The sequence below is a fragment of the Lithobates pipiens genome, unplaced genomic scaffold (genome assembly GCF_037356315.1).
Source record: "Lithobates pipiens isolate NorthernLeopardFrog02 unplaced genomic scaffold, aLitPip1_a1.2 Scaffold_28, whole genome shotgun sequence".
Taxonomy (NCBI): domain Eukaryota; kingdom Metazoa; phylum Chordata; class Amphibia; order Anura; family Ranidae; genus Lithobates; species Lithobates pipiens.
The window spans coordinates 212284197-212308369 of NW_027507789.1; the positions used below are offsets into that span (position 1 = coordinate 212284197).

At 47.7% G+C, this 24173-nt stretch overlaps 1 protein-coding gene across 1 annotated transcript in view; it reads left to right on the top strand.

Moving 5' to 3' along the window:
* The first annotated feature begins 1540 nt into the window (after window positions 1-1540).
* Window positions 1541-24173, top strand: part of MAPRE1 (microtubule associated protein RP/EB family member 1) — an 83797-nt gene continuing 61164 nt past the window's right edge. The window contains exon 1 of the mRNA XM_077460507.1: window positions 1541-1561. The gene's annotated coding sequence lies outside the window, so the exon portion shown is untranslated. The remainder of the gene's footprint in view (window positions 1562-24173) is intronic.

The following is a 24173-nucleotide window of genomic DNA, read 5'->3' on the forward strand; positions in this document are numbered from 1 at the left end:
TGCTCTTCTAATAGTGTCCAATTATTGTCTGTGCTGGCCCAGCTCCTCCACCCCTGCTCCTCTAATAGTGTCTAATTATTGTCTGTGCTGGCCCAGCTCCTCCACCCCTGCTCCTCTAATAGTGTCTAATTATTGTCTGTGCTGGCCCAGCTCCTCCACCCCTGCTCTTCTAATAGTGTCCAATTATTGTCTGTGCTGGCCCAGCTCCTCCACCCCTGCTCCTCTAATAGTGTCTAATTATTGTCTGTGCTGGCCCAGCTCCTCCACCCCTGCTCCTCTAATAGTGTCTAATTATTGTCTGTGCTGGCCCAGCTCCTCCACCCCTGCCCCTCTAATAGTGTCTAATTATTGTCTGTGCTGGCCCAGCTCTTCCACCCCTGCTCCTCTAATAGTGTCTAATTATTGTCTGTGCTGGCCCAGCTCCTCCACCCCTGCTCCTCTAATAGTGTCTAATTATTGTCTGTGCTGGCCCAGCTCCTCCACACCTGCTCCTCTAATGCCACGTACACACGAGCGGAATGTCCGACAGAAAAAGTCAGATGGGACGGGAGCTTTTCATTGTATATTCCGATTGTGTGTATGCCCCATCGTATTTTTTTAATGAAAATTCTGACGGGCCCATGAAATAGAACATGTTTTAAATCTTTCCGACGGAACCAATTTCTATCGGGAAAAAATGCTTGTTTGTATGCTGTTCCGATGGACCAAAATCAACGCATGTTTTGAAGCAAGTACAAGACGGAAGCTATTGGCTCCTGGCTATTGAACTTCCTTTTTCTAGTCCAGTCGTACGTGTTGTACGTCACCGCGTTCTTAACGATCGGACTTTGGTGTGATCGCGTGTAGGCAAGACAGGTATGTTAATCTGCCTGCACGTGCCCTTCTGCCTTCATGAAAAAAAAATAATAATTAGCAAAATTTTATCACAGAAACAAAGAAAAATGCGTTTTTTTTTTCAAAATTTTCGGTCTTTTTTAATTTATAGCGCAAAAAATAAAAAACCCAGAGGTGATCAAATACCACCAAAAGAAAGCTCCATTTGTATGAAAAAAAGGACAAAAAATTAATTTGGGTACAGTGTTGTATGACTGAGTTATTGTCATTCAAAGTGTGAGAGCACCGAAATCTGAAAATTGGTCTGGGCAGGAAGGGGGTTTAAGTGCCCGGTAGGCAAGTGGTTAATAGAATACTAATTTAAATAATATTAATAATAAATAATGCATACATGTAATTAAAAGAATGACAACATTAATTTTATGCATAACAATATCATTATCAATAACGATATTAATAATACTATAGATATATATAATAATAATAATAATTCAAATGATAAATAATAACTCTAACCACAATTATAATGAAAGGAAATAATAACAAATAAAGGAGGGCGGGGTCACGTGGTCGCTGGGCGGGGTCCCGAGCTCGGGCAGACAACGTGTTTCCTAGCAACAAACCCGAGGTGTGAAGGAGTCATGAATTGACGTAATGACGTATAGCACGCTCTCCTTCAGGTGCGTGACGTCAGCACGGTAAGGCTGGCTTGAGCGAGGCGGAGAAGGTAAGGGGCGGAGCGGGTGAGGAGCGGTAATGGGGAGGGAGGTGGGAGCGGGTGACCGGGGCTGTGTGTAATGGAGGACAGCTGTCACTGGGAACCTGTCACCTCTCCCGCCTATTGCTTCATTCCTCATAGCCGGTGTCTTGTAAAATACAGTCCCCCATCAGAAGCTGTCCCCTGCGTACTGCGCATGCGCAGTACACAGGAACACAGATTCCGAAAATTGCCGAGGACGAACGGCGCCTGCGCCGTGAGTCCAGGTTCTATCCCCACTATCCAAGTGGACATAGAGTTAGAATAAAAAAGAGCCGAGCGGAGCGAGGCCGAGCCCGAAGCGTGGCGAGCGAAGCTCGCCCGCGAGGGGCCCTCTAAAATTCTTAACCCTATGTCCGCTTGGATAGTGGGGCTACCGCCTCCACTCACGGCGCAGGCGCCGTTCAACTTCGGACTTTTTCCGAAGCTTCGGCTGCTCCGTACTGCGCATGCGCAGTACGGAGCGGACAGCAAATGATGGCCGGACTGTATTAGGCAGAACACCGGTATGAGAAGAGACACCCAGCCTGTATTGATTGTCAGCCCCTCCCCCTGTGCCCATCAGTTGTCAGCCCCTCCCCACCTGTGCCCATAAATTGTCAGTCGACCCCGTGCTTATCAATTATCAGTCCACCCCCGTGCCTATCAATTGTCAGCCCCTGTACCATCAATTGTCAGTCCACCCCCCGTGCCCATCAATTGTCATCCCCGTACCATCAATTGTCAGCCTACCCCGTGCCCATTAGTTGTCAGCCGCCTGTGCCCAACAGTTGTCAGCCCACCACCCCCGTGTCCATCAGTTCTCAGCCCCCGTGCCCATCAATTGTCCACCCCCCGTGCCCATTAGTTGTCAGCCCCCACCCCCTGTGCCCATCAGTTGTCAGCCCCCACCCCCTGTGCCCATCAATTGTCAGTCGACCCCGTGCCAATCAATTATCAATCCACCCCCGTGCTCATCAATTGTCAGTCCACCCCCCGTGCCCATCAATTGTCAGTCCACCCCTCTGTGCCCATCAATTATCAATCCACCCCGTGCCAATCAATTGTCAGTCCACCCCCTGTGCCAATCAATTGTCAGCCCCCCGTGCCCATTAGCTGTCAGCCCCCCCGCCTGTGCCCATCAATTGTCAGCCCAGCACCCCCTGTGCCCATCAGTTGTCAGCCCCCCGTGCCCATCAGTTGTCAGCCCCCCCCCTATGCCTATTGTCAGTCCACCCCCTGTGCCCATAAATTGTCAGCCCCCCCACCCATCATTTGTCATTCCAACCCCGTTCCATCCAATTGTCAGCCCCCCCCCCCCATGCCCATCGTTTATCAGCCCACATCCCCCTGTGCCCATCAGTTGCCACCTGTCTTCCATGCCCATCAATTATTACCCAACACCCCAGTGCTCATCAGTTGTCACGCCACACCACCCTTCTGTGCTCATGACTTGTCACGCTACACCCCCCATTCCCAACAGTTGTCAGCCCACACCCCCCTATTTGCATCAGTTGTCAGCCCACACCCCCCTATTCGCATCAGTTGTCAGCCCACACCCCCCATTCGCATCAGTTGTCAGCCCACACCCCCCATTCGCATCAGTTGTCAGCCCACACCCCCCATTCGTATCAGTTGTCAGCCCACACCCCCATTCGCATCAGTTGTCAGCCCACACCCCCCATTCGCATCAGTTGTCAGCCCACACCCCCCATTCGCATCAGTTGTCAGCCCACACCCCCCATTCGCATCAGTTGTCAGCCAACACTCCATTCGCATCAGTTGTCAGCCCACACCCCCCATTCCCATTAGTTGTCAGCCCACACCCCCATTCGCATTAGTTGTCAGCCCACACCCCCATTCGCATTAGTTGTCAGCCCACACCCCCCATTCGCATTAGTTATCAGCCCACACCCCCCATTCGCATTAGTTGTCAGCCCACACCCCCCATTCGCATCAGTTGTCAGCCCACACCCCCCATTCGCATTAGTTGTCAGCCCACACCCCCCATTCGCATCAGTTGTCAGCCCACACCTCCCATTCGCATCAGTTGTCAGCCCACACCTCCCATTCGCATCAGTTGTCAGCCCACACCCCCCATTCCCATCAGTTGTCAGCCCACACCCCCCATTCCCATCAGTTGTCAGCCCACACCCCCCATTCCCATCAGTTGTCAGCCCACACCCCCCATTCCCATCAGTTGTCAGCCCACACCCCCCATTCCCATCAGTTGTCAGCCCACACCCCCCATTCCCATCAGTTGTCAGCCCACACCCCCCATTCCCATCAGTTGTCAGCCCACACCCCCCATTCCCATCAGTTGTCAGCCCACACCTCCCATTCCCATCAGTTGTCACATTTCCTCCGTGCCCATCAGTTGTCACTGTTTTTACAAGTAAAAAGGCGCAATGCTAAGATACCTCCATATATACCTCCATATAATGTCCCTAAAAGGGCAGGGATAAATAAATAAATATATTGATGAGTCTGCCAGGGCTGCCACCGAAAAAGACCAGAAGCGGGTTCCAGTAAGCTAGGAGAAAGACAAGCCTCTGAGTATATATTAAAAAAAAAATACATTTATTAAGAAAACAACATCCATTCACATGGGAAACTGTGGAGTTGAGTTCAGATACAATTCTGGGCTGAAGAGAAGGGGGAGGACTACAAGTCACAGCGAGTCCATGTGTTACTGGCACCACATTGGATCCAATGAGGATGGGGTGGGATGGGTGAGCACAGCAGATTCTCCTTCAGCTATCCAGATGACACATTAAGATTGGATGGGGTCAGTAAAGAGACCGTCAAGCCAGATGTGGGTTCTGGGAGTGGTTGTATGGGGGGGTCAGGCGCCAGAGCCTGTCGCTGGCCATGCACAAGGCTTGTTGTCACCCTACACCCCAGTGCCCATCAGTTGACATGCCACACCCCCCATTCCCACCAGTTGTCAACCCACACCTCCATGGCCATCGGTTGTCAGCCCACACCCCCCATTCCAATCAGTTGTCACTTTTCCTCCATGCCAATAAATTGTCACCCTACACCCCAGTGCACATCAGTTGTCAAGCCACTCTCCCCAACCCCCTCCGTACCCATCAGTTGTAAGCCCACCCCCTGCGCCCATCGGTTGTCAGCCCACACGTCCCTGTGCCCATCAGTTGTCATCCCACACCTCCCATTGCCATCCGTTGTCCGCCCACACCCCCCGCTCCCATCAGTTTCACCTTTCATCCATGCTCATCAGTTGTCATCCCACAGTCCTCTGTGCCCTTCAATTGTCACCATAAACCCCTGTGCCCATCAGTTGTCAGCCCCCCCGTGCCAGTTGTCACTCCCTGTCCATCATTTGTCAGCCCACCCCCCCGTCCATCAGTTGTCAGTCCACGCCCCCCTGTTCCCATCAGTTGTCAGCCCACATCCCCTCCCTGCACCTGTCACCTGCCTCCTATAAATTGTAAGTTCACACCGCCTGTGAGCTTACAGACCCCTTTCACCCTGGGGCGGATTTCAGGCGTTTTTAGCGCTAGAAATTGCCTCAGCAAAGTGCCTGAAAACCGCCTCCCGTTCATTCCAGTGTGTCTTTTTACCGGGGCGGTTCCGAAAAAGCAGTATTTGCAGTATACAGCGCTCCCAAAACTTCCTGCCCATTGGAATGAATGGGCAGCGCTTTCAAAGCTCCTGAAAAGAGATTTTGAAAGCACCCCAAAACTTGAGTTTTTAACTTTGTTTTGGGGTTAAATGCGCCCCTCTAATGGCTGAAAAGCGGCGCAAAAGTGCAGCTAAAATGAGCGTGGCTTTAGTGCTTACGGCCAGTGCTTAGAGTGTGAAAACACTCTTATGCCTGTCATCGGCCCCCTCATGCTGTACTGTGCAAACATTTTAGGCAGGTGTGAAGAAATGCTGTAAAGTAGCAATGCTTTCAAAATATTTTAATAATGAACTTTTTATCAATTTACAAAATGGAATGTGAGCGATCAGAAGAAAAAAATCGATTCCAATCAATATTTGGTGTGAATCCCCCCCCCCCCCCCCTTTGTCTTCAATCAAGCATCAGTTATTACACTTGCACAAAGTTAGGGGTTTTGTATGATTAGATTTAGGTGTATAATTAACCAATAAGACCAAGCTGGCGCTAATGATCATCAATTTCATATGTAGTTTGAAACACAGTCATTAACAGAAATAGCTGTGTAGGAGGCTTACAACTGGATGAGGAACAGCCAAACTCTGCTGAAGCTGGCCATACAACATACAATTTTCTTATTCAATTTCCTTTAGATTTACCTTCAACTGTGTGGTACAAGGGCCTGTCTGATTGCACACAAATTGAAAGTGTTTAGATTTGATCTCATATTATATGGTTTTGGTAAATCTAAAGGAAATCTATAGAAGAAAATTGTATAATGTATGGACAGCATTAGGTTGTGGAAGAAAGGCTCAGGTCACAGGTCATACACCATGCCAAGACTAAGCACAGCAATAAGACACAAGGTACCTATACTGCATCAGCAATGTCTCTCCTAGGCAAAGATTTCAAAGCAGACCGCAGTTTCAAGATGTGCCAATACCGAGGACTGTAGACGCAGTGGTCGGGTAACGTTGAGGAGCATAGAAGCAGTGGTCGGGTAACGTTGAGGAGCATAGATGCAGTGGTCGGGTAACGTTGAAGAGCGTAGACGCAGTGGTTGGGTAATGTTGAGCGTAGACGCAGTGGTTGGGTAATGTTGAGGAGCGTAGACGCAGTGGTTGGGTAATGTTGAGGAGCGTAGACGCAGTGGTTGGGTAATGTTGAGGAGCGTAGACGCAGTGGTTGGGTAATGTTGAGGAGCGTAGACGCAGTGGTTGGGTAATGTTGAGGAGCGTAGACGCAGTGGTTGGGTAATGTTGAGGAGCATAGACGCAGTGGTTGGGTAATGTTGAAGAGCATAGACGCAGTGGTCGGGTAACGTTGAAGACTGTAGATGCAGTAGTCGGGTAACGTTGAGGACTGTAGACGCAGTGGTCGGGTAACGTTGAGGATCTTAGACGCAGTGGTCGGGTAATGTTGAGCGTAGACGCAGTGGTCGGGTAACGTTGAGGATCTTAGACGCAGTGATCGGGTAACGTTGAGGACTGTAGACGCAGTGGTCGGGTAACGTTGAGGACTGTAGATGCAGTGGTCGGGTAACGTTGAGGACTGTAGACGCAGTGGTCGGGTAACTTTGAGGACTGTAGACGCAGTGGTCTGGTAACGTTGAGGACTGTAGACGCAGTGGTCGGGTAAAGTTGAGGACTGTAGACGCAGTGGTCGGGTAACGCTGAGGACTGTAGACGCAGTGGTCGGGTAACGCTGAGGACTGTAGACGCAGTGGTCGGGTAACGCTGAGGACTGTAGACGCAGTGGTCGGGTAAAGTTGAGGACTGTAGACGCAGTGGTCGGGTAACGCTGAGGACTGTAGACGCAGTGGTCGGGTAACGCTGAGGACTGTAGACGCAGTGATCGGGTAACGCTGAGGACTGTAGACGCAGTGGTCGGGTAACGCTGAGGACTGTAGACGCAGTGGTCGGGTAACGCTGAGGACTGTAGACGCAGTGGTCGGGTAACGCTGAGGACTGTAGACGCAGTGGTCGGGTAACGCTGAGGACTGTAGACGCAGTGGTCGGGTAACGCTGAGGACTGTAGACGCAGTGGTCGGGTAACGCTGAGGACTGTAGACGCAGTGGTCGGGTAACGCTGAGGACTGTAGACGCAGTGGTCGGGTAACGCTGAGGACTGTAGACGCAGTGGTCGGGTAACGTTGAGGACTGTAGACGCAGTGGTCGGGTAACGTTGAGGACTGTAGACGCAGTGGTCGGGTAACGTTGAGGACTGTAGACGCAGTGGTCGGGTAACGTTGAGGACTGTAGACGCAGTGGTCGGGTAACGTTGAGGACTGTAGACGCAGTGGTCGGGTAACGTTGAGGACTGTAGACGCAGTGGTCGGGTAACGTTGAGGACTGTAGACGCAGTGGTCGGGTAACGTTGAGGACTGTAGACGCAGTGGTCGGGTAACGTTGAGGACTGTAGACGCAGTGGTCGGGTAACGTTGAGGACTGTAGACGCAGTGGTCGGGTAACGTTGAGGAACGTGGGTGCAGTGGTCTCGTAACCTTGAGCGTTGACGCAGTGGTCTGGTAACCTTGAGGGTAGAGGCAGTGGTCGGGTAACATTGAGGAGCATAGATTGGGTGGTCGGGTAAAGTTGAACATAGATGCAGCGGTCAGGTAATGTTGAGCGTAGATGTAGTGGTGAGGTAACGTTGAGGAGCGTAGACACAGTGGTCTGGTAATACGCAGTGGTGAGGTAACGCTGAGGAGCGTAGACGCCGTGGTCGGGTAACGCTGAGGAACGTAGATGCAGAGGAGCGTAGACGCAGTGGTTGGGTAATATGCAGTGGTGGGGTAATGCTGAGCAGCGTAGACGCAGTGGTTGGGTAATGCTGAGGAGCGTAGATGCAGAGGAGCGTAGACGCAGTGGTCGGCCAAGGAATCTTAATGCAGCAGATGAAAGACACATCATGCCTACTTCCCTTCTGCATTGGAAGATGTCCAGCAGAGCCATCAGCACAGAACTGGCAGAAACCAGTGGGACCCAGGTACACCCATCCACTGTCCAGAGAAGTCTTGCCAGAAGTGGTCTTCATGGAAGAAAAAGCCACCATACCTCCGACATGGAGACAAGGCTAAGCCACTCAACTATGCAGGAACACAGGAACTGGGGTGCAGAAAAAATGGCAGCAGGTGCTCTGTACCAATGAGTCAAAATGTGATATATTTGACTGTAGCAGGAGGCAGTTTGTTGGCGAAGAGCTGGAGAGCAGTATAATGAGTGTCTGCAGCATACTGTGAAGCATGGTGGATGTTCCCTGCAAGTTTGCGGCTGCATTTCTGCAAACGAAGTTGGTGATTTGGTCAGGATCAGTGGTGTCCTCAATGCTGAGAAATACAGGCAGATACTTCTCCATCATGCTGTCATGGTTATGCAGTGATCTTCCTGTGTTTGCTTACCTCCCCTCATGTGTTCAGACTAAGAGGCCAGCCACTTCCACCTGATGGTTTTTATAACCTCTCCTCTAAGCATGGCTCCACCCCAGGCCCTATCAGGAACCCTATATTAACCCGTGCACTGCAAGCCATCGGTGCTGATCAACCATTGTGTGTTTGGCTTCATGTTTGCTGTGTGCTCTACGTTTGACTCTGTTACCGACCTTGGCGTGTTCTCTATGATTCCTGTCTGCTTGCGACCTTGACCATTTGCATGTCTCCGACCATCCCTGTCTGCCTGTGACCCTGACCCTTTGGCGTGTACTCTGTTGTTCCTGTCTGCTAGTTGCCCTGACCTCTGCCATATCCCCTTACTATCCTTGTCATTCCAGCCTGCTGCTTCCTTCTCCTGTAGTCTACTGTGAGCTGTGAGACCCTAGGGGTTGCGACCTGGAGCCAGACTGCAGCGAAGTCCATCCTCAACACTGGAGGCTCTGGCGAGCACCCACTGGCTCTTAGACTCCACGCCCTGGGGAACCTATGCTCCAGCTCCCATTGGGATCTGTGTTAGTGATCCTGTAGACCTGTGTCCTGAATCTCCCTGGGTTCAATCCGCAGCAGTCAGTCCTAAGGTCCACTACCTAGCGGTGCACTTCCATCTCCTACGGAGTGCATCTGTCACCTGGTCTCAGGTGACCTGACACATGCCTTACCATCAAGGAGGCGTGTGATTGACCCCAAGTTTATTCTACATCAGGGGTCTCAAACTGGCGGCCCTCCAGCTGTTGCAGAACTACAAGTCCCATCATGCCTCTGCCTGTGGGTGTCATGCTTGTAACTGTCAGCCTTGCAATGCCTCATGGGACTTGTAGTTTCACAACAGCTGGAGGGCCACCAGTTTGAGACCCCTGTTCTACATCATTAAGTAGTATCTTCAGTGTAAAGAAAAATAAGGAATCCTGGAAGTGATGGTTTGGCCCCCACAAAGCCCTGATCTCACCATCATGGAGTCTGTCTGGGATGACATGAAGAGACAGAAGGATTGGAGACAGCCGACGTCCAAGGTGTACATAGAACAACCTACCTGCCGAGGTCTTTCAAAAACCGTGGGCAAGTATACCTAGAAGAACTGATGTTGGTTTAAAGGCAAAGGGTGGTCACACTAAGGCTCCGTTCACATCTTGCCCGCCATTTCGAATAGTGGACAGAATCGCGGCAATTCGGAATGCCAAGATGTGAACTGAGGATAAATATTGATTTGATTTGAATTCCTCTTCTCTTCATTTTATTTTCCATTTTGTTAATTGATACAAAATAAACGAACACTTCTATTTCTGAAAGCGTTCTTCATTTACAGGATTAGCATCACACCTGCCTAAAACTTTTGAACCATAGTGTACATTATCCACCTTATATACCTGCCATAGGTCACGTCCTATACCCTCCCTGTAATAGTATACCTGTCATATGTCGCCTCATACTACCACCAATACCATACCTGTCACCACATATACCCACCCTATTCAATAATTTAGCAACAGGTCATCTGTCACCTTTATAGCCAGTCTGTATAGAAATGTACCTGTCATCTGTGATGCAAATGCCCCCCTCCCCCCCATATATATAGCCAGTCTGTATAGAAATGTACCTGTCATCTGTGATGCAAATGCCCCCCTCCCCCTCCCCCTCCCCCCCATATATATACCCAGTCTGTATGATAACATCTGCCATTTTTCACCCTATATACCCACCCTGTAAAATATACTCTGATCAACTGTCGCCTCATATACCCACCCTTTGTAATTTCTCTCACCTGTATAAAATATTTGTCAACTGTCCCCTATATCCCCAGTCTGTATAATATATCTGTCAATCTGCACCTCTTTTACCCGCCTTGTATAAAAACGTCTCATTTGTCACTCTGCACCCCTCTACCTATTAGGTATAGAACTATATCCATCATCTGTCACTTTGCATTCCTTTTTACCTGACCTCTTATCAAATGTGTCCATTGTACAGATGTGCTCAAAAGTTTGCATACCCTGGCAGAAATCTTGACATTTTGGCATTGATATTAAAAATATGACTGATCACGCCCAAAAAAAACTCTTTTATTTAAGGATCAGATGAAACGATTTATTATCACATAGGCTCATTTTTTAAATCCATAGTGATAACAGAAATCTCCCAAATGGCCCTGATGAAATGTTTCCCTTCCCCCCGCAATGTTTGGCCTTGGTAGAGACACACACAGGTTACTATGGCAATTAAAGGTAAATTTCCCATATCTGTGGCTTTTTAAATTGCAATTAGTGTCTGTGTATAAATAGTTGATGAGTTTGTTAGCTCTCACGTGGATGCACAGAGCAGGCTAGATAACTAAGCCGTGGGGAGCAGAAAAGAACTGTCAAAAGACCTGTGTAAAAAGGTAGTGGAACTTTATAAAGACGGAAAAGGATATAAAAAGATATCCAAAGCCTTGAATGTGTCAGTCAGTACTGTTTAATCACTTATTAAAGTGATTGTAAAGGTACATGGTTTTTCTTACCATCATTCATTATGTGCACAAAGGTTAAAAAAACATCTTTGTGCAGCAGCCCCCCCTCGGTCCAGCGATGTCCATGAGAACCTTGGCTCTCTGGGGACTCGCACTCCTGATTGGCAATGTCTCCCACCAGTGAGCCAATAAGGGGACGGAGGGGGCAGGACCAAGCCAACGCTCCATGAGTGAATGGACACACTGTACCGCGGCTCAGGGGCACGTCTGCTTGGGTGCCCCTATAGCAAGCTGCTTGCTTTGGGGGCACCTGGCGGTAGAGAGGGGGGGCAAGAGTGCTGGTGTGGGACCTGAAAAGAGGAGGATCTGGACTGCTCTATGCAAAACCATCACACAGAGAAGGTAAGTAGGACATGTTTGGTAAAAAAAACAAGGGTTTAGTAACACTTTTTAAGAAGTGGAAAATTCAGGGATCTCTTGATACCAAGCCAAGGTCAGGTAGACCAGGAAAGTTTTCAGCCACAACTGCCGCAGGAATTGTTCGGGATACAAAGAAAAACCCACAGGTAACCTCAGGAGAAATACAGGCTGCTCTGGAAAAAGACTGTGTGACTGTTTTCAAAGAGCACAATATGATGATACTTGAACAAAAATGAGCTGCATGGTCGAGTTGCCAGAAAGAAGCCGTTACTGTGCCAATGCCACAAAAAAGCCAGACAACACCTTGACATGGCACACTAATCTGGAGTGATAAGGCCAAAATAGAGCATTATGGTCACAACCATACGCGCTATGTTTGGAGAGGGGTCAGCAAGGCCTATATCGACAAGAATATCATCCCCACTGTGAAGCATGGTGGTGGCTCACTGATATTTTGACTAAACTAGACTACAATTTAATTATTTGGCCTCAACACCAAAAACCATGTGTCTGGTGAAAATCCAATACAGCTAACTATCTAAATTAACACCATTCCTACACTAAAGCATGGAGGTTGTAATATGCTGTTATGGGGGTGGTAATGTCCTGCTATGGGGGTGGTAATGTCCTGTTATCGGGATGGTAATGTCCTGGTATGAGGGTGGTAATATGCTGTTATGGGGGTGTTTCTCTGTGGCAGGGACTGGAGCACTTGTCAGGATAGAAGGAAAAATGCAAGGGGCAAAATTCCATCAAATTGAGGAAAATCTGCTGCCATCTACCAGAAAGTTGTCAATGGGAAGAAGGTTTACCTTCCAACATGACAATGACCCAAAGCACATAACAATAATGAGCACACAGTGGTTGGAGGAGAAGGTGGTGAATGTCCTTGCATGGCCCAGACTTAAACCCCATTGAAAATCTGTGGAATGACTTAATGACCTCAGTCCACGAACGGTCACCATCTATTTATTGTAACTGAGCTTGAGCAGTTCTGAAAAGAAGAGCGGGCAAATATTGCAAAGTCTAGATGTACAAAGTTAGTAGAGACAAATCCCAACAGAATAAAGGCTCAAATTAAAGCAAAAGGTGGTCCAACAAAATGCTGATATAAGGCGGGGGATCCTTTTCCCAACTCGGTGATTCTGTTTTTTTTAAATATTTATCTTATTTTTTCTGACACAGTGTTGTATCTTTCACTTGGATGTCATAAGTTGCACTGAGTAAATACAGCTGGATAAAACAAACTCCATGTCTGTCTTAATTTCTGGCTGCAAAGCAACAAAATGTGATTATTTTAAAGGGGGGGGGTTGATTCTTTTTTGCTCTATACCCATTGTATATATTACAAATTCTCCAAGGGGATGCAAACTTTTGAGCACAACTGTACCTGTCATCTGTAGGCAGACTATAGAGATGTATGCCCATTGTGCTTGTCATCTGTCAGTCATCACCTTGTATAGAAGTAGGTTCATTGTGCCTGTTATGTTGTGCTTGTGACTTGTTCCCATGTGGCCCTTAATGGGTGTCATCTGTCACTTTACACTCCTTTTACCCAGCATTTATATATATAAATCTGTCCCGTGTGGCTGTCATCTGTCACTCTGTATTCTGTCTACCAAGCATACATAAATGTATTTACATTATTATTATTGTCTGTCAGCCTATGGGCCCCTGTGCTCATGACCTGGACCCCTGTGGGTCCTTTGAAGCTATCATCTGTCACTCTGCAACCATCTACCCAGTGTGTCCATTTTGCTTATCATTCTTCACCACTTATACCCAGTATTCTTCATAGAAATATGCTCATTATTCCTGTCCTTGTTCCTGTCCTTGTCAGCCCATCCCCTGAGACCCTTTATGGCTGTCAGTTGTCACTTTGCGCTCCTTTAACCCATTGTATATAGAAATATTTCATAGTTTTTTTTTTGTAATTTCTGTCCATTTTTCTCTCTGCCTGTGGCCTGTACCACTAATACCCTTTATGCCTTTCATCTGTCACTCTGCATCCCTTATACGCAGTCTACATAACATTGTGGCTGTCATCTGTCATTCTGCACCCTAAATAGCCAATATATAAAGAATTTGGTTATTGTGCTTGTCATGTGACACTCTGCTCCCTTTATACCCAGTCTTCATAGAAATGTGTTCTTTATTAATTTAACCTTAGCCTATTCCGCCTGTGAACACTTGTGGATGTCATCTGTTTCTCTGCTCCTCTTAAACCCAGTATGCGCCATATTATCAAAAGTATTGGGACACCTGCCTTTACACACGCATGAACTTTAATGGCGTCTTAGTCCGTAGGGTTCAATATTGAGTTGGCCCACCCTTTGCAGCTGTAAAAACTTCAACTCTTCTGAGCAGGCCGTCCACAAGGTTTAGGAGTGTGTCTATGGGAATTACTGACCATTCTTCCAGAAACGCATTTGTGCGGTCAGGCACTTGATTGGTTTGCACAGAATCCTAACCTCAACCTAATAGAACACCTTTGGGATGAATTAGAGCGGAGACTACGAGCCAAGCCTTCTAGTCCAACATCGTGCCTGACCTCACAAATGCGCTTCTGGAAGAATGATCAAACATTCCCATAGACACACTCCTAAACCTTGTGGACAGCCCTCCCAGAAGAGTTGAAGCTGTTATAGTTGCAAAGGGTGGACCAACTCAACATTGAACCCTACGGACTAAGACCGGGATGCCATTAAAGTTGATGTGCATGTAAAGGCAGGTGTCTCAATACTTTTGGTAATATAGTGTATGTAGAAATGTGCCCGCTGGGCATTCAATCGGCCATGCTACACCCCGGTCCCTTTACTTCTGTTATGTTATTGGCCCATGCCACCTGCACCAATGACCTGTGCCCCCTGAGACCAGTGTCCTTTATCATACTGCACCTCTTGCATATATGTGTGTGTGTGTGTGTATAATATATATATATATATATATATATATATATATATATATTGTCAGGATCAGAGGGGTAAACAGGTTATTGGCAGCCTGCTGGGTCACCGCCTTCTGTAAACCTGCTTTCTTTATACAATTATGGGACACAGAGCAGCCATAATAACTAACTATTATACGCCACCTATAGATGAATATACACTGGAAAACCAAAAAGACAGGAAGTCATCCCCTATATAACCCCTCCTACACAGGAAGTACCTCAGTTTTTTCGCCAGTGTCTTGTAAGGTGATAGTCATGGTTGGAGAAGCTCTCCATGAGCTAGCTAAGAGAATGGTCCTGGAACAGATCCTGTGTCAGAAACCATGAATCAGACCGAGAAAGAAGTACAATTAAATCACAGTTGTTTATTAAATAAAAAGGTAAATTATAAAAAGCGTAGTCAAAGCATAGCCAGAGTCCAGTAACCGGATAGAGTAGTCAGCCAGGCCAGAGTTCAATAACCAGATTGGGTAATCAGCCAGGCCAGAAGTCAGGGATCCAAGTAGAGCAACAGCAAGCAGTATAAGGAGCCAGAAGGGATGTCAGCAAGCCAGTCTTTAAACAGAACCGCAGGAGATGGTTTCTTGTGATGTGACCAAGGCGAAGGCAGAGGTGAAGTGAGCTGGACAGTTTTAAGTAGGCAGGTCAGACAAGCATGATCAGAAACAGCTGGTAACTGTGGAGAGAGATGAGAGCTGGCAGTTAGTCGACAGCTGAGCAGCCAGCCCAGAGAAGGAAGGGCTAAGCCAACTCTGACATCCTGAAGGATTTAAAGGGCTATATAATTGGATCCATCCAGACAGTGATACACTAAAATGGATGGTACCCAAACCTCGTTTACACAAGATTACAAGGTATTGCCTGCAAAGGGACCCTTTGGGCGCTGGACCCTGGGATCCTGACCCTTGGTAAAAAAAAAAAGATACCAATGGAGTTCCTGCAGGGTGCTTCACAGGTCCAAGGGAGTGGCCCCATATTCAGGGGGACCCGGTCCTTGAAGGTCCAAGGGACAGAGACCCGCTGTGATGGGGGAAGATTGGAAAAACTCTTTTTTTGCACTTATTAAAACAGAAAAATGTATTTGCAGTCTCTTACTTTTTTTATAGGACCAGGTGTCGTATTTTTTTTTTTTTAGCAGGTCCCAGATGACTGCGCGGCCAGTCACAGCGCTGCTCGTGCATGCGCAGTGGGTGCCCGGCTTTGAAGCCACAACCGGGCACCATCAATTAAAATGCTGGTGCCGCCTAATGGAGGGGGAGATGAGCGGGGCTTCGATCCCCCACATCGCTGGACCCTGGGACAGGCAAGTGTCCGATTATTAAAAGTCAGCAGCTGCAGTATTTGTAGCTGCTGACTTTAAAACACTTTTATAGTGGGAACACCGCTTTAAGGATTCCAGGTGTTCCGGTTGGCCATGCTGTCCGTACATATGCGCAGGATTCTTTGGTTAAAAAGCTGCTCTGCGGAATTACCCCCAAAAGATTATTAGCTGGTTTCCCCTTTCACGCGGCGCAGCTATTTGGAGAAGACCTGGATAAGTATATCCAGAAGGTTTCAGGGGTTAAGAGTGCACTTCTACCAGTTAAGAAGAGGAGCAGACGACCTTCCTTTAAGGTGTCTAGTGCTTCAGTACCCAGTACTTCTAATTTCAGGCAGTATCGACAGCCTATGGGGCAGAAAAAGCCCTGGGCCCAGAGACCCCCTAAAGTCAGTCCCAAGCCCTCCTTGTGAAGGGACGCCCCCACTCACACGGGTGAGGGGGAGGCTATTAGAGCTCTCAGACGCCTGGGAAGAAGTGATCCGAGACAGGTGGGTTGTTTTTACCATGTCTCAGGGGTACAAAACATAATTCCGGGCTTCCCCCTCTCGGTTCTTAAGGTCCGACATCCCCATAAACCCGGTAAAAAATAGTTTTCTTCTTCAGGCAATAGATCAGCTAAGGTCACAAGGAGTGATTTCAGAGGTTCCAGTCAACGAAAAATTCAAGGGTTTTTACTCAAATCTTTTCATAATCCCAAAGCCAAATGGAGATGTAAGGTCTATTCTGGACCTCAATGCACTGAAACAGTTTCTAGTCATTCGTTCTTTCCCAATGGAATCAATTCGTTCATTCGTAGCCTCCTTGCACAGAGAGGAATTCTTGGCATCCATAGACATCAAGGATGCGTATCTACACGTGCCAATCTACAGGTCCCAACAAAGGTTTCTGCGATTCGCAGTGGGCGACCAACATTTTCCGTTTGTGGCGATACCCTTCGGGTTAACCATGACAGCTCGGTATTCACAAAGTTATTGGATCCGGTATTGGCAGTTCTAAGATCTCAGGGAATATCAGCAGGATACCTGGACGATCTACTATTGAAAGATCAAACGGTTCCAGACCTGAGGCGGAATGCAGCCCGGGCGGTTCAATTCTTGGAGCGACTGGGTTGGGTTCTGAACTGGTCAAAATCGGCCTGCAGCAGGTTCAGCGCCTAGAGTATCTGGGGCTAATACTAGACACGCTCAAGGCAAATGTATTTTTGCCACCAGAAAAGGTCAGAGTCATAAAAAACCTTCTTCAGGTCATAAAAGGGAAAAGATATCCCTCCATTCGCCCGTGTAGGAGGCTACTGGGGAAAATTTATATCTTCATTTGAAGCAGTCCCTTATGCACAGTTCCACTCCAGACCACGTCAGAACAACATTCTTTCTGTCTGGAGCAAGACTGTCCAGACTCTGGACACATGTCTCTTCGGCTGAAGGTGCGTCAGAGTCTCAGTTGGTGGATGTTAACCAATCTGGCAATTCTGGAATCTGGTAAAGAGAAAGTCCTTTTTGTCTGTGGTCTGGGGGTGGTGACGACAGATGCCAGTTTCTGGATGGGGGGCAGTCATAGAGGAGGCCACTGTCCAGGGAGGGTGGTCCTGGAGGAAGAGGAGCTTGACCATCAACATTTTGGAAATTCGGGCAGCTCGCTTGGCTCTGGACTTCCAGACTACAGGGGTGTCCTGTGAGGGTCCAGTCGGACATGGCATTCATCAATCACCATGGAGGCTCCAGGAGTCAGACAGCCCAGAAGGAAGTGGATCACATGCTGACCTGGGCAGAAAGATTTGTTCCATCCCTATTGGTAATGTTTATCCCAGGAGTGGAGAAATGGCAGGTGGACTTTAAGTCGCCAGAAAATGTTTCCAGGGGAGTGGCCCCTAAATCCCGTGATCTTTGCATCGATCTGTCGCCAATGCAGGTTCCGGATGTAGACCTGCTGGCATCCAGGTTCAACAGGAAACTAGACAGTTTTGTGTCCAGAACTAAGGCTACTACGCAGGATCCAGGAAGAGAGAGAGTCTGTGATCCTAGTAGCCCCAGCCTGGCCCAGAAAGACTTGGTACGCACAGATTGTAAGACTGGTGGTGGGAAACCCTGCTTTACAGTCTATAAATTTAATGGTTTGGCTATTGAAACCAGGATCTTAAAGGACCGGGGCATTTCTGGGCCAGTATTGTCGACCATTTTGAATGTTAGAAAGCCAGTCTCTAGGAGTATCTACTATAGAGTCTGTAAATCCTACATCGCCTGGTGTGAGGCCAGGAGGTGGCACCCCCGAAGATATGTCATCGGGAGAGTTTTGGCTTTTCTGCAAAAAGGGGCAGATATGAATCTGGCCTTAAGTACAATTTAAGGGTCAAATTTCGGCATTAGCAATCTTTTTTTCAGAGGCCTATTGCTTCTAACTCCTTAGTACGAACAGGGGATGATTTGTGTGCTTCCACTGGTCAGGCTACCTCTGTGCCCATGGTATTTAAATTTAGTCCTGGGGGTTTTACAGAGGCAGCCTTTTGAGCCTATCCAGCAGATTCCTCTGGTCCTCTTGACAAGAAAATTTTGTTTTCTTGGTGGCAGTGACGTCGGCAAAGAGGGTGTCGGAGTTGGCGGCTCTGTCTTGTAAAAAACCTTATTTGATCTTGTACCAGGATAGGGCGGCTTTGCTGCCACAACCAGAATTTTTGCCCAAGGTATTGTCCAGTTTTCATCTAAATCAGGATATCATTCTACCTTCCCTTTTTCCGAATCCACAGTCTGCAGAGGAGAAATTGTTTCATTTTCTTGATATAGTACGGGCTATCAGGATCTATATGAGAATGCCGGCTCAGATGTGGAAGACTGATGTTCTGTTTGTATTGCCAGAAGGTCCCAAGATGGGACAGGCGGCATGTAAGTCAACTATTTCTCAATGGATCTGCTAGGTGATTGTTCAGGCGTATGGATTAAGGGGTAAGGCCCCGCCTTTTCCAGTAAGGGCACACTCTACCAGAAGAGAGTGCTTCGTGGGCAGTTCAACATCAAGCATCTATGGCTCAGATTTGCAAGACTGCTTACTTGGTTTTCGGTGTATACATTCACTAGGTTTTATCAAGTGAATGTTAGGACTCAGAAGGATGTTGCATTTGGACGCAGTGTACTGCAGGCAGCAATATAGATCTTGTTGTTCTAATGGTATTTCTTTGGTCATAATGGGTTCCCTCCCCTTAAAAGCATTGCTTGGGGACATCCCAGTTAGTTTATTATGGCTGCTCTGTGTCTCGCGATGTACGTTAAAGATTTTTTTACAGCTTATCTGTAAAATCCTTTTCTTGGAGTACATCACGGGACACGGAGATCCCTCCCCTCTTGTCTGGGAAGTGTATTGCTTGCTAAAAAAAACTAGGTACTTCCTGTGTAGGAGGGGTTATATAGAAGAGGACTTCCTGTCTTTTTGGTTTGCCAGTGTCTATTAACCTACAGACCCCACCTGTTATTATGGCTGCTCTGTGTCATGTGATGTATTTTAAGAAAAGGATTTTACAGGTAAGCTGTAGAAAAAATCCTAATATTAGTTCAACCAGTAGGCGATTTGTCTCTTCTTGTGGAGCGAGTACCTATGCATTAGCCACAGGGTTTAATCAGTTCCTCCATTGCTTTTATAAGTTGCATGGCCTTAACCCAGGACACGGGACTGGCCTGCACCCCTCACACTGCCCGCATTCTCCACCAAACAGGCTATTATCAGACAGTTCAGTAAACTTAAAGTCTGCTTTGTCAGCAAACAGAAAATAACAGGCTTTGTCTTCAGATTCAGCTCAAGCAAGACATATATAAAGCTTCCCGGCAGTACAATACACAGTCCAATATGCATAAATCCCAGCATGTTCAGTTACATCACACACAGTATTCAATGTCCCACTAACAGGCAATCTCACCAAGCAAGTACATCTCAAACAATTGAATCTCGGATCTCCTCTCTGCCTTGAGGAAAACTGCCATCAACCACGCTCTGTGATCAGCTGCCTAATAAACAGGCCTGAAGGGGAAGTACCTGCCCTCTACAATTAAAGTGGTTCTAAAGCCTTAAAAATTTTTTACCTTAAAGTGGGGTACCCCCTAAAAAAAAAAAAAAATTTTTTAAGTCAGCAGCTACAAATACTGCCGCTGCTGACTTTTAATAATCGGACACTTACCTGTCCCAGGGTCCAGCGATGCGGGGGAACGAACCCTCCCCTCGTTCCCCGCTCCGCTCGCGGCGCCGTCATGTGTACTGTGGGCACCGGCTGTGGCTTCACAGCCGGGCACCCACTGTGCATGCGCGAGCGGCGCAGGGCGCCGTGATACGCTGTACAGTCACCTGGGACACGTGACAGGTCCCAGGTGACTGTGCGGTGCGAGGGGAAGTGATGCCACCAGCCCGGGCAAGGAAGAAGGCAGACTACGAGGGACCCCCTAGCAACAGGTATTTAGAGGTGAGTAAAAAAAATTTTTTCCAATTTTTTTTTTTTTTTAAAGAATTTTAAACGACTTTATTTTTTGGTGGCAACACCACTTTAATACATTCCTTGCATTAATCACTTGCCGCCAAAGCACGTACCTGTATGTCATTTGACTTCCAGAGTCATGCCTGCAGCTATTCCGCCTCTCACCTGGGCTCTTCCGCCCACTGGGAGACCCCAGCCACCAGTTGGCGAGTCCGCCGGCTGGCCAGAAACCGAAGAAAGCCAGAGCCCCCCCTTTCCCCAGTCGGCTGGGCTCTTCCGCCCCACTGGGAGACCCGAGCCACTAGCCGGAGACCTGAAGAAAGCTGGAATTGACTTTGATCTGGTCTCAGATGTAGTAACCCAGAAGCAATGTCATGACAGGGCAACACATGCGTAGGTCCCGAACGTACGCAGATTGTCCTAGATGTGATGTATCAACATGAACGTCAGATCATGGGCAGTAATTCTAGTACAACACCTCCTCTGTACATCTAAAGTGATAACCTGTAAAGGCTTTTAAAGTGTCGCCTATGGATAGTAAAATTTCCACTGTTTGTCGTCGTTGTGCAGGTGTGTGCAATTTTAAAGAGTGACATGTTTCGTATCTATTTACTCGGCGTGACATCATCTTTAATATTTTACAAGAAAATAGGGCTATTTATTGTGTTTTTGGGGGTTTTTTGCATTAAAATTTTGAAAAGTGTATTTCCCCCCAAAAACATATAAAATTGGAAAACCCACTAATGCCCTAGGGCCTCTGCTTAAAAATAAAAATAAAAAAAATAATGTTTGGTTGTTCTAACTCATGTTTTAGCAAAAATTCCAGTGCTTGTAATCAAAGCCGGGGGTGGGGGGGTTGGGGTTTCTAGGTCCCACTACCTGTGTCAATGGATGAAGCACGCACAAGTGGGAACTGGACAGGGAGGAGGGACCAGGAGCGCTGGCGGAGGACCCGAGAAGAGGAGGTTCGGGCCCCTCCGTACAATTCCATTGCACAGAGCAGGTAAGTATAGAGATGTTTATTATGTAAAAAAATAGAAATCTTCCTTTATAATCACGTTATGACTCTCCACATACACCCCTTCCTCTTTCCATTGTCCATAGAGCTGGGAAAGGGCATCCATATTCCGATGCATGCTCCTAGGTCTATACACTACTTTCCTAATCTGAGTGTCCGGATCTTCTTCGACTTTGACTGTCAAAGCTTCTTTCATTCCAGGGTTTGATCAGATTCACATGATAGGTCTGGTAGGGTTTTCTCTTTGTGGACTGGTAGACCTTTCTTGCATTTTCCATGATCTCAAAGGGTCCATGCCATTTTGCAAGAAACTTGCTCTCCCCGGTAGGCCCTAACACGAGCACCCGATTCTGAAGTTTAAACTCTCTGACCTTAGCAGACCAGTTGTATTCTCGACTCTGGACCCTTATGTGTGGTCTACTAAAATGTTCAGTCACTTCATCATTTTCTTTGGTTAATCTGTACAATAAATCATGATTTACAGCAAATTGGAGGAATCGCATATCTGTCCCAGGTTACTGTGGCTCGCCATTTAGAACTGTGGCCTGTTCCCCAATGGGGATAAACGTGGGGTCCTTAATTTTAGCACTAAGAAGATCTTCCTAGGAGACCTGGAGATCTGTCTCAAAGTCTGGCTCAGAGAAAGGAGTCTCCGTTTCCAATCCTGCAAACACCTTCAGGAGATCCCGTCAGTTTATACAGGTTCACATACCTCCTGATACAAATCGTCATTATTCACAAACTGTAACGTTGTATTAACTACTTCATCTGAGGGTTCCTCCTTTTTAGGGGAGGCCGCTTTTGTTCATACAAGTTCCAAAATATGGGGCAGTCTCGCCCAATTAGCAAGTCATGAGGCAATCCTGGGAATATCCCAACTTTAAATGTAGAAGTTCTTGCTAATGTAAACAGGGATACATGGGTCACTGGATCGTCTTTGACATCACCATGCACAGAGACAACCCTTACTTGTTTTCCTGGTATCGTCTTTCCCTGAAACCTGTCCAATCAAAGCAGAATGACCCCATTCCCTGAGTTAGGGAGTGCTACAATCTTTTGCTGATTGACCTGCACCACACGCTCATGTGGATTTACACTTTTTGCAGTGGATACTGCATAAGCATACATAGAGCGCCGACACCCCATGTCACATTCCATCGGCTCCTCCCGCTTTGGAAACTGGTAAGACACATGACCCAGTTGGTTGCAGGACTAACAGTAAATCTTACAGGGTGTTCTCCCAACCTGCCAGCTCTTAGGAGGGTTTGCCGCTGGGGTACTCCTGGTGGGAGTGTTATGCACCCGAGCAGACACCATGCGGTCAACAGATGCCATCTTGGGGCTGGAACGCACCTCCTTGATCCTTGATCTCATACAGGGACTGGGACCATGCAGAAACCGGTCCAATGTAACTCCTGTGGGGTGCTCTTGGTGGAAGTGTTATGCACCCAAGCAGACGCCATGTGGTCACCTTGAAGCTGGAACGCACTTCCTTGGTCCGGCCCAGCTCTCGGGTTGCAGAAAGGCCCTCACACAAGCTTTCTTCACAGCTGTATAGTTCATCCGCAGAAACCATCTCATCCAGGGACTGGGACCATGCAGAAACCGGTCCAGTGTGACTCGGTTCACAATCTGAGTGGGTGTCTTTTTCCTCAGGTTTTAGACATTCTTGAAGTAGGTGCATTAGGCGATACAGCTGCACACGGGCTGGGTTAGTCCTGCCACAGCGCCAGCATGAACCCAATTCACCCTCAGCAGCAACAGTCATCCCCATATTGGCTAGTATGTCTGCCTTTAGCCGTTTATAGTCCCGTGCTGACTCTGGGGCCATGTCACAGTATGCTTGTTGGGTATCTGCAGTCAGGAAAGGGGCCAGCCAATCACCCAATCTTCCTCAGGCAGTCCTTCTCTTGTTACTCAGAAAGCGCCAAATAAGCTTCAATGTTATCTGTGGCTATCATCTTTTGTAGAGACTACTGTACAGCCTTTCATGGGTCAACCTTCACAACAGAGCCACCTCTCATTTTTTCAGCCTGCTTGGTCACCGCCAGTTCAACTAGTAGGTTATTTGTTTCTTCTTGAGCAACGAGTGCCTGTGCATTAGCCACTGCTAATTGTTTAATCAGTTCCTCCATTGCATTTGCAGATCATTTTATAGCCTGCGAGGCTTTAAGCCAGGAAATGGAACTTGCCTGCACCGCTCACACTGCCCGCATTCTCCACCAATTGTCAGGTTTAGAGGGTTAAATGGGCTAATGTCAAACAGTTCAGTAAACTTCCACTTTGTTGGTAAACAAACAGAAAATAACAGGCTTTGTCTTCAGATTCAACTCAAGCAACACAGATACAGATTCCCACCAGTACAATACACAGTCCAATATGCATAAATGCCAGCTTGTTCAGCCACATCACACACAGTATTCAATGCCCCACTAACATGCAATCTCACCAAGCAGATACATCTCAGACAATTGAGTCTCAGGCAGCATCCATATTTCCTCTCAGAGAGCGAAACTACCATTAACCACCCTCTCTGATTAGCTGCCTAATAAACAGGCCTGAAGGGGGTGGGGTGTACCTGCCCTCTACAATTAACCCCTCTAAAAGGAGAATTACAGCCAAAGTTAGTTTGTCTCTACTTCTCCTGTGAATTGCAAAGTGACCTGTGACTTGTTTTGGGTGACCTGTTTTCAGCTGTCGGCTGACGTCACAGAGACGGTTCAGGCTCAGGCAAGATCTTGACAATGAAGTCGGGATCCGCCAACATGCCTGGACCGACACCCAGGTCAGCCTCTCAGAACCAAGCAATTGGTGGGCCCTGAGAACCAAGCAATTTGTCGGGTTTGATTGCTCGGTTCTCAGTGTTAGAGCCAGCGGGGGACAGATACAGCATTGGACCGATGCTACATCCATCTAGGTAAGTATGAATCTGCAAAAAAAAAGACC